This window comes from Malus domestica, chromosome 10 (assembly GCF_042453785.1).
Source record: "Malus domestica chromosome 10, GDT2T_hap1".
Lineage (NCBI taxonomy): Eukaryota > Viridiplantae > Streptophyta > Magnoliopsida > Rosales > Rosaceae > Malus > Malus domestica.
The window spans coordinates 29672999-29683072 of NC_091670.1; the positions used below are offsets into that span (position 1 = coordinate 29672999).

General features: G+C 32.2%; 1 long non-coding RNA gene across 3 annotated transcripts; it reads left to right on the forward strand.

Moving 5' to 3' along the window:
* Positions 1-1905: 1905 nt before the first annotated feature.
* On the forward strand, positions 1906-5282 carry LOC103445615 (uncharacterized). 3 transcript variants are annotated; one of them, XR_011572038.1, is made up of 8 exons: positions 1906-2046; positions 2202-2276; positions 2557-2638; positions 2949-3041; positions 3274-3393; positions 3540-3612; positions 4498-4584; positions 4714-5282. It is a non-coding gene; the product is annotated as an uncharacterized lncRNA (long non-coding RNA). The 3 variants fall into 3 exon arrangements; XR_011572039.1 differs by having other exon boundaries at positions 4498-4589; positions 4714-5173; XR_011572040.1 differs by lacking the exons at positions 4498-4584; positions 4714-5282 and adding an exon at positions 4176-4224.
* The last annotated feature ends 4792 nt before the right edge of the window (positions 5283-10074 follow it).

The following is a 10074-nucleotide window of genomic DNA, read 5'->3' on the forward strand; positions in this document are numbered from 1 at the left end:
CCACTGAATGCAATAAATAAGGAGTTCTCACATGAAAACTCATATTTGGAACAATGCAAAATAGTCCTCTAATCTGAGACATCATAATTGTTTTGCGGTTAGGTCCTTATTCTTAATTTTTCAATCTACATCTAATGGCACATGTGCATTTAAATTAGTCTAATTCTCAATTCCTTTGTGTTTGTTACACACACAAAATTAAAATGATTCACACATTATAATTTGTAATGTAATAACTGCAAAAGAATGAATTAGAATCACAACGTTCTTATATATCTTTACGACACGTAAGTGTTCAAATTAGCCTAATTATTGACTTCCTTTATAATGTACTACATGCAAAATAGGAATTAGAGTGACACAAAGAGTTAATCTCATACCATGCATCTTTCATGTTACTTTTTTTTATTTCAAATAAACTAATATACTCTAAGTCTAAGCGATTAATTTATATATTTATAATTTAACAATACAATTTACCGTGATAACTTTTTTCATATTGTATATATAGTTTTCATTAAACATTTTTGAATTTGTCGTATAAACTTATATCGTATCAAACTAGAGTAAGTTATTCATACCATGTTTTTATACCACATTTTCTGATGTGGACAGCCACATCATTTGAAAAATTTGCAAAACCCAAGGAAAGGAAGGAGAAAGACTCCTCGTATACCACAATCATCATTTAATTAACTAGTTTTTCTTAATTATTAGTTTATTAAATAATGAACTAAATTTAAAAATCTGATTAATTTAAATGATGTGGATGTCTATATCAAATATCACCTAAGATAGTATGAAAATAAAATTAAAAAAAACATAGTATGAATAACATTACTCATTAAACTAAAGTCGGCAGGTCCTCACCAAACATTTCTTATTTAATGTGCAATTATCAATTGATATTTTCAACACAATTCTTTGTCTGCTAGTAGATCAAACCGGAGGTCACTAAGCTAATTGAATTGGATCGGCTATGATGCAACTACTTCGACGTGATTGCATGAGATGGCGTTTGAGGTCAAGTATTATTAAATTAGAATTCCCCATTACTTTATCTTATACCCTTAACATTAAGGAATTTGTATATTAAAAGTGAGGAAGAGATACCATCCGATCTCTCCCACCAAATCCTAAGAATCTGAAAATTCAGATCGTTGAAATTTAATCCAACGATTACAAATAAGAAGATTCTCTAAAAGTTATTATAATTCAAATTTTAAGAATCCGAATCTTTGAATCCTTAGAACTTGATGGGAGAGATCCGGATGAGATCCCTTCCCTTAAAAGTGAATACCAAAATCTTTCATCAATGAATTTTTTTTTGTCAAAAAGTAAACTTTATTAAATATGAATCGAAATGTTTATATCTTCTACTAAAATATTAAATAAAAACTCTGGATCCAGAGCATCCAAATAAAAAGCATCTCTATACGAGACAACATATAAAATTACAGCATGAGCAGCGACATTTATGAATATCGTGAAGTATTTTTGGCGTGACTGGCCCACCAATATTGCTTTGCATAAAAGAATATCGTGAAGTATTTTTGGCATGACTGGCCCACTCAGACAACATGTCGTTTTTGGTCAATTTAACCGTTAGTTATACGTCGCGCGGTAAAAAAGCCAATCTTTACGGGGTTTCCTCCAACCGACATGAACAAGCAAAGCAAAAAGCTTCAAACTTTTCGCAAAACCCCAAATCAGACCGTTGGATTTAGGTTTTTTTTTTTTAAACTAATAAAAATGATTTAAAAATTTTGAATTTTAAAAAATAAAAAATAAAGTGAAAAATTCTATGATTAATTTTTTAATGTAAAAATATAATTTTTTTTATTAAAATAAACAGTACAGGAAATTTATGGTTAAATATTTTTTATTTTTTATTTTTTTTATGACCTAAAATCCCAAATCGAATTTCGGATCCTCCCCACAAGCCCACAAGCAAAAAGATGGCGAATAATATTTCAAAGGTAAAAACGCAGCGAGAAGCAGACATTGATGCCCCAACCGGCGATTTCGATCAGATTCCAAGGCTAGGTGCATATCCTCACTGTTTTCATAAAAAGAATTAAAATTTGTATTTTTTACACTTTTAGTTGATCATTTTTATGGATTTGAAAATCTGGGAAATGTTTTATTGCATTTGGGTAGTTCATATTAATCAGCAATTATTAATTGTTGGGCAAATGCAGAGGAAAATCTTACATTCAGCAGCACGTTGGTTGGGTCTTCGGATGATGCGAGCTCAGTTTCCGAACAACGAAAGGGTTAGGATTCTAAACTTTTGATTTTGATGTGATTGTTTTTTTTTAAGTTTCAGATTTCACAAGCAGCTGAGTTAATTGAATAGTTGTGAATTTGTAGCTTTTCTTGTTTCCCAAGTGTTTGCCACCGTTTAAGGTGGTGGTTAGTCAGTTGTATTCGTCGCGGCAATTTGATTTTTGTTTGTTTTATTTGAGCGATATTATAATCTAATTATACTGGGGACCGATTCGAACTTGGGTGCTCTAGCCAATTTGATTTTTGTTTGATTCATGCCTTTTTCAGGTAACAGTTCTGCTTTTCATTTTGCGGTCACAGTTGTATAGCATTGTAGACGACAGAACGCAGGTGGACCGAGATTTTAGAGGTCTGTGAGAACTTGAAAGAAGATAACAGAAATTTGTTTGAAGTTCGAATACATTTTTAATCTGCTTTTTACAAGAGTAGTAATGTTGTTGTGAAGCCCTTTTGCTTGAGAATTGAATCGATGATCTTAGTTACTGATCAGTACATATACAACTTTATCCCAAAATTTGAGAGAACTTGACACTTTTGTTTCTTTCCATCAACGGTGGAATTCGATTCTAGGTGTGAGGTGCAATGTCACTTTAAGATAGTTGGCACCTTCTTCCTTCAGGAGTCTCTTATGACTGACCTAGGTTACTAATATTTTGCAGACTCTGAGAAGAGAGAAGGTACTACGGGTTTTCAAGTTAAATACTGGACAAGACGATCATGCAATAATCTTTTTGGATAACTATCTTTGCCAGGTTTGTTTACAAGAATATTTACATGTTTATTCAGAAGCAGGATTGCATTTTATCATATATTTTCTAAGTGAGGAATGCTTCTCTATCTTGCTATCTTGTCGTAAAAAGAAGTAATGAATGTCCACTAAACGTGGTCTGGGTGTGTGCTTCCTCCAATTTTGTGCCTTGTCAAAACCTTGTTAGGACATGACAGTACATTGATGAACTTCTTGCTGTCTGTATATATATGTAGATGGAAAAGGTTGTGAAAAGATTCGAAGAAAAGGACGAAGATATTCTTGAAGTTTTTAAGTGGTTTAAGTGACACGTTATTTATTTGAAACTCAAACCCAGTATTGGACATCAAGAACTTGTGAGTGATTGGAGTATCTGTGTACTTCTCGGAGAAGGTTTCTTTTAAGGCAGTTTAATGCGCTTAACAAGATAATGATTGAACAAGTCGCTATGTAGATACAATACAATACAATTACAATCCAAATGAAAAATGGTTTGCGGCAGTGTAAATTATTATCTCGTGGAGGAAAGGTGAAGGATGAACACATCTCCCTCTTAATCAATTCTGGCTTTCTTTGTAAGTGCGCTTTTACTTATTCAATAGTATAATATGTTGCAGCTGTGTGAATTCCCTCATTGATTATATGGTACATTCTATGGTTATTTGGTCTGTGGTGTCGGAAACTAGTGAAATAATTTTACACTGAGCATGATTTGATTTATATCTTTCCTCTTAAAGATTTTTATGCAGCTCCTTTTATGGGGAATGCTTCCCCTTAGTTCTGTTTATTGGGTTCCTTTTGAATTTTTTGACGGTGTCCAGTTTTTTAACTATGAAATCTACTTCTAGACTCGGCAACTTATTGATCAAAATGTTCATTGGTCTGTGATTTCAAATATTGGTTCGGTACTAAAAGGCCTCTCTCAGGTATATAATAAAAGGTTAACTTTGTAAACTTGTAGGCTGCTAGATTAGAGACATAGCTTTTGTTATTCAAAATGTTAGCTTTGAGATTTTGAAGTACCATGGCCATTCGACACTTATGGAGATTGAGTTTTCTCTGGCATTTTACTGCATTTTTTTAAAGTTTGAACAGGAAAATTGTCTAAATTTTGAATCACGAGATCCTCTTTGTTCAGGGAAGAAAGGAAATTCTTTCTCTTCTAAACCCCAGGAGATGCAAATAAATGATGATGGCTCCTTTAGAGAAGACGGGTCTTCGATTTTCTCCACTAATGAGATTTCACCTTTGTGATCTAATAGGCTCAGGTCATCTCAAAACTGCCAAGAGACTGACAGGCTTAGTTGTTCAAGTCTCAAAAGATTGAAAAACAGGAATAGTACTAGCAGCCCCATGGGTTCATAAGATTGTTGTGCTTCTCTTGGCTGTCTATCTTATTATAGGTATACCAGCGCTGCTGAATATACGTTCTACTAGGTACATGACCAGAATTTTTGCAGGCCGTCCAATGTGGACGAACAAACAAAGTCATCGTATCAGCAAACCAGCCCAACCCGCATGAGCATGAAGGATAGAAGATCTGCTAGGTCTTGTATTATTCCTTTCATATCTGATTTTTTTTTTCAGTTCTACAGCATCCATGTGAATTCATGCTTAATTCATTTCTTCTGATTTGATTATCCATTTTTTGTAATACGTTGTACTTGAAAGCACAGTAGGAAAATGAGTTACAGAAGAGTACACTCGGAGCTCCTTTTGTTGGACATCTCGCTGCTATCACTGGTGAAGGTTGTGGACAGAACTACCTGGTGTGCAAGTCAACATGCTGCTATTCGAATTTCACCAAAACCTCATAGTTCTTCAGAGTATGTGGGATGTTCGAGACAGCGGGGAGCTGTCGCGGATGATCTGAAAGCAGCTGGTCCGACTACAAAATACAACAGTTGGTGGCATGCTAGACTTCGGAGGGCTGGTGGAGAGCCTGTCCAACAAGACTTTGAGACAAAAGAAATACAACTAGCTGATAGCCTTCCATAATACTGCTTTTAATGAATTGAATCTGGGCTTTTTCTCATGAATGTGAATCATAACAAATGGACAACGACTAATATTAGTCGTAGGACCAAAGAAGCACCTAAAAATTTCAAAATCAAATTGGGAAAAGATTGTTTGGTACCGGATATGAGTCTACTTCGTTGTTAGTAATACGAACAATATGTATTAGATACTGTAGATTGACATTCGATATTAGAAATTTACTCTCCAATCACATTCATATTCACCATTTTGTGGCTATTTAATTTCTATTATTCCCAGTTCTAAAAGATTAAACTCTTATTGACGTGAGAAATACTATATTTTCATATTACTATTTTTTCCCCTACAATGTGATATTCTAAACTATTGCAGTCTTTGAGAGAATATGATTTGAAAGTTCGTATTTTTAAGTACTAACCACTTGGCCTAGCTTCCCACAATTTGGTTATGCATAATGGGACAATCGATATACACAAGAAATGCTTGAATGCACAAGCATCATTACTTAACCAGTACCGCAATCCCACCACCATCCCAAAACCTTTGCATGTTTCTGCGGTGAAGGTGTTGAGTCAATTGCATTGGAAGAGACATTTGGTGATAAAGTCGTTTGGAATGAAGGATAAATCATTAGATTCATGTCTGTTGAAGTAAGAAATGGAGGCAGATGTGTGAAATTTTTTACTTTTATAGGGATTAAAGGGGATAATCTATAAGCTACTTATATCCTACTATTTTGGGCGTTATTAGAAGCGATCAATTTCCTTCATGATCAGCAATTCATCTTTTACTTTTAGCTTAGACAAAATTTCTTCATTTCTTCTTTCAACATGGCTCCAATCTTATCCTGGACACTAAACGAGCCTTCAGATTTTTCAGGAAACAAGCTTTGTCTAATCATTGTGAAATTTGGAAGTGTTAGGTGTGTCTTTTGTACTTATTAATACATGTTTGATGCTCAAACATGAACGTCTTGGTGGGTTCTTGCTAACTTGGAGTATTCTGGTGCTGTTGTTGGTTGGTTAAATCAATATTTCTCATGTTATCTTCGGTTGCTGCTTCAACTTCAAGGATGGAGATATTTTCGACGCAATCTGAGAGGGTCAATTCTATAATTTTGGTCGTAATCGTGTTTAAGGATCGACATGCATAAGGTTCCAGTTCTACTATTGTGTCCGTGCAATGTTTAATTAATTAAATATCCTTAATAAGTCACGAGCAGAATCTTTGGGTTTCTTGTGGCTAGCTAGGCAATTATTTGGTTAATCCTTGCTTTAAGAATTTATGTTTGGATTTCACCCCATGGATTTGGACCTAATCCGTCAGATTTAGTGGTAATCTTGGAAAGATTTTTCAGTGTGACCGGTACACGAGATGATATACCACGTGTCATTATACAAATTGTAGGATATGTGTACTAAAAAGTTAATAACATAAAAAATAAAATTTCACACAATTTCTATTAAAACATGTAGTGTACCACTTGTATTCCCGTCACAATTAAAAATTTCTCGTAATCTTGGACATCAACCGATCATTGTCTTCTTTTGTCATCCTATTTGTTCCTTTTTGGATATAACTTAGAAGCTTAACACTCAAGCTGAATTGTTTTGGACTACAGATCGACATCCTAATTACTTCTTCTTGCTGTTGATTTGGAGATTATTATTGTTATTAGTATTTATTTGCCTAACCACGATTTGGAGATCTTAGGGACATTAAATAAATCACTTAGTGAAAATTTTAAGACGAAAATAATTTCTGACTAGTATTGATTTTTTCTTATATAAAAAAAATTGTTATTCTGTCGATTAAGTGTATTGTTCTGTGTATTCGGTGTTCACTCTTTGACTTCTCCTCTCTCAATATCACTTTTCTATATTAAAAAAAAAAAAAAAAAGACTCTTATGAAGTTAATGTTTTGAAATTAGAATGACATGCATGCTAAGAAATAAATTTAAGAATAAATAGGCCAAATATGGCTAAGCGGAATATGCCAACTGAAAGAATCCAAAGCTAAAAGCCTTGACATTACTAATTAAGAACTACTTGAAAGTGTTTTTAAAATGACAAAAAATACTTTTAGAAAAACGTTTTTGAGTTCCAAAAGCACTTAAAGTGTTTCCTGTAAGAAGCACTAGTTATATGCTTATTGTAGGAAGTACTTCAATTGTTTTTTCATGATTCACTTGTATTTTTATTAAATATTGATTCCAAAAATGTTTCAACATAATGTGCTTTCAGCTATTTTAAAAGTGATATTAAATTAGTTCTAAATCATTCAGAATGTTCCATTTAAAAATCTCAGAGTTACATAAATAGGGAGTTAGAAATGATTTTCAGTGGGCCATATTCAATCACAATTTAATCTGTTAATTAATCTCAACATTCTAACTTATTCAACTGCAAAATTAGTCATATAAGTAAACTAACAACGAAATGTCTAATCGGACACTTTAACTTTAGATAGATCTTTGGCATGGATGTGACACTTTTTGGGTAATATTATACATTTCTTATAGATTAAGATTTCAGAGTACATAATTGCTATTAACAAACCCTAGAACTAGCTAGCTCAAAGAAGATAACATGATCCTTATGCATGCAACCCTCTTGTTATCTCTTCTCCCTTCAAACGTGTGCTCAACTCGTTTCATACAAGTTATTGCGTTTAAAATGATATTCAAATGTGAACAATAATTTACATAAAATAAGGGTGTTATGTTAGTTGTATCTCGAGGCTATAACGTAACGATAGTGTCCATTTGAAGTGATCTCTCTCCTCCAATCTCTGACCTCTCATTTATGGACATGTGTCGTTGTGACGTGGCCTTGGGATACAATTGGCATGGCACCCATGGTAAGTCTTCCTCCCAAATAGGGAATGCAACGGTTCGGTTTGGGGAGAAAATGACATATCCACCTCCATAATCAGAAAAATTAACCATATCCATAACCGCAAATTAACAATTGGAGGTTATCCATAACCATACCTATAGGATAACAGATTCCCTATCGGTTAACGGTAATATCCATCTTCATCAATGAAAAAAATATTATTCATTCAACTTACACATTATAATTTAATAGATACCAATCCCGTAATCAAATATCCACATCAAAAACATAACAATACTTTATGGAAGTGTTCATGATAGGCCTAATATGATAGCCAATTACGGCAAATTGGTCCCATGAAAAAAGGAAAGGGATGACAAAAGCAAATAAAACAACCATAAAACAATTACTATGGGAGAAAGACTAAACAAATTATCAAATAATTTAAATACTTGTGAATATACAATACTTTATGTTAGTTGTATCTCGAGCCTATAACGTAACGATAGTGTCCATCTGATATGATCTCTCTCCTCCAATTTCTGACCTCTCATTTATAGACATGTGTCGTTGTGACGTGGCCTTGGGATACAATTGACATGGCACCCATATGTTAAGTCTTCCTCCCAAATAACATGATCTCAACTAAATGATATACTTTTGGGTGTAGATATATAGTTGATTATTTTGGATGTTACAGTCCATGCAGGTATGTGTATCATGGTAGCTGTTTTTGGATATCCTTGTTTGATTTAGCTCTGTTTTTTGTAAAATACATTAGGTTTACATCATTCTTTTTGCTACTTCGTTGATTAAAATCCTATTCATTTTCAATTTTTGATCAAGGTCCTTGAGTATTAATAACATCATTAATTATTTGAATAATAAAATATTTTTATTTTTAAATATATTCCTTTAGTGTTAAAAATGTTACAATTAGTATATTTATATTTATGGTTAAATTTTTTATCATATATTTTTATTTTTGGTTTGTACCTATTTTTAATTTGTACCAATTTTTTTTTTCATTTTTAATTTGTACACATATATTAGTTTCTTTTTGTGCCCATATTTTTTAAAATTTTATTTGTGTTTATACCCATGTGTATACCGTCACGTGACATTGTATATTTAATCAATGATAGAAAAATTACATATGGTATATTTATGTTTTATGCCTAAACTTTGTATCATATATTTATATTTTTAGTTTGTACCCACTTTTAATTTGCAACATTTTTTTAAATTTGTAGTATTTTCTTTTTAGTTTTATTTTGTACCCATGTATTAATTTCTTTTAGCTCCTATATTTTTTTAAAAATTCATTTGTACTCATAATTTTTTAATCTTTTATCTATACCCTAATTTATTTACAATGTACCCATTCTTCTTTATTAATATACCACTTTGTTATATGTGAAATGTACCAATTTTTTTAACACTATGGATACATTCTTTTGCCATTTATTGTTTCTTATTTTTACATAGTTTTTATCCATTTATTCAATCAAAGTGTTTGAATTTTTTATTGTAACCGTTTCTAATAGTATTATAATGAGGGATTTTAAATTTATAGGATTATAAATCTCATAAAATATCAAACAATTAATGTCAAAACTATAAAAATGTAAATATTAATTGTAATATAATGAGGTGTACAAAGTTAAGGGACTTTGATTAAACTTTGAATATCATTAATGTTTTAGTCAAAGAATGTTAAGGATTAAGGACAGCATCTAAAGTATCTTCAAATTTTATTAAAGAAAAGACAAAAATTAAAACACTAGCAGTTCAAAAGGAATTGCGAACAACATCCAGGAAGTATTCACTTTATAAAAATATGTAAATTATCTGGAGAAGGCTTTTGGACCATGAAAATCAATTTACTTCTAATAATATGTCCACAAGCTATTATATACTTTGGTCCAAACAAGTTTAATGGTGGTGTAGGGTCAACACGAATGAAACCAATGAAGAGAATATTTATGTACATTGTTGAAACGACGTCGATTGCATTAATTGTTCATGCAGGCACTTTTGGACTCAGACTTGGACTTGGAGTTGAACTTGATATTGATTATATCCTTTTCGTGAAAGTTAAGTATTACTCTTAACTTTGGTTAATCTGCTAGGCAGATAACATTTACTTTAATTAGGTATTTTATAACCTTTTTATAGGTTGATGTGAGTTCAGCCGCGTA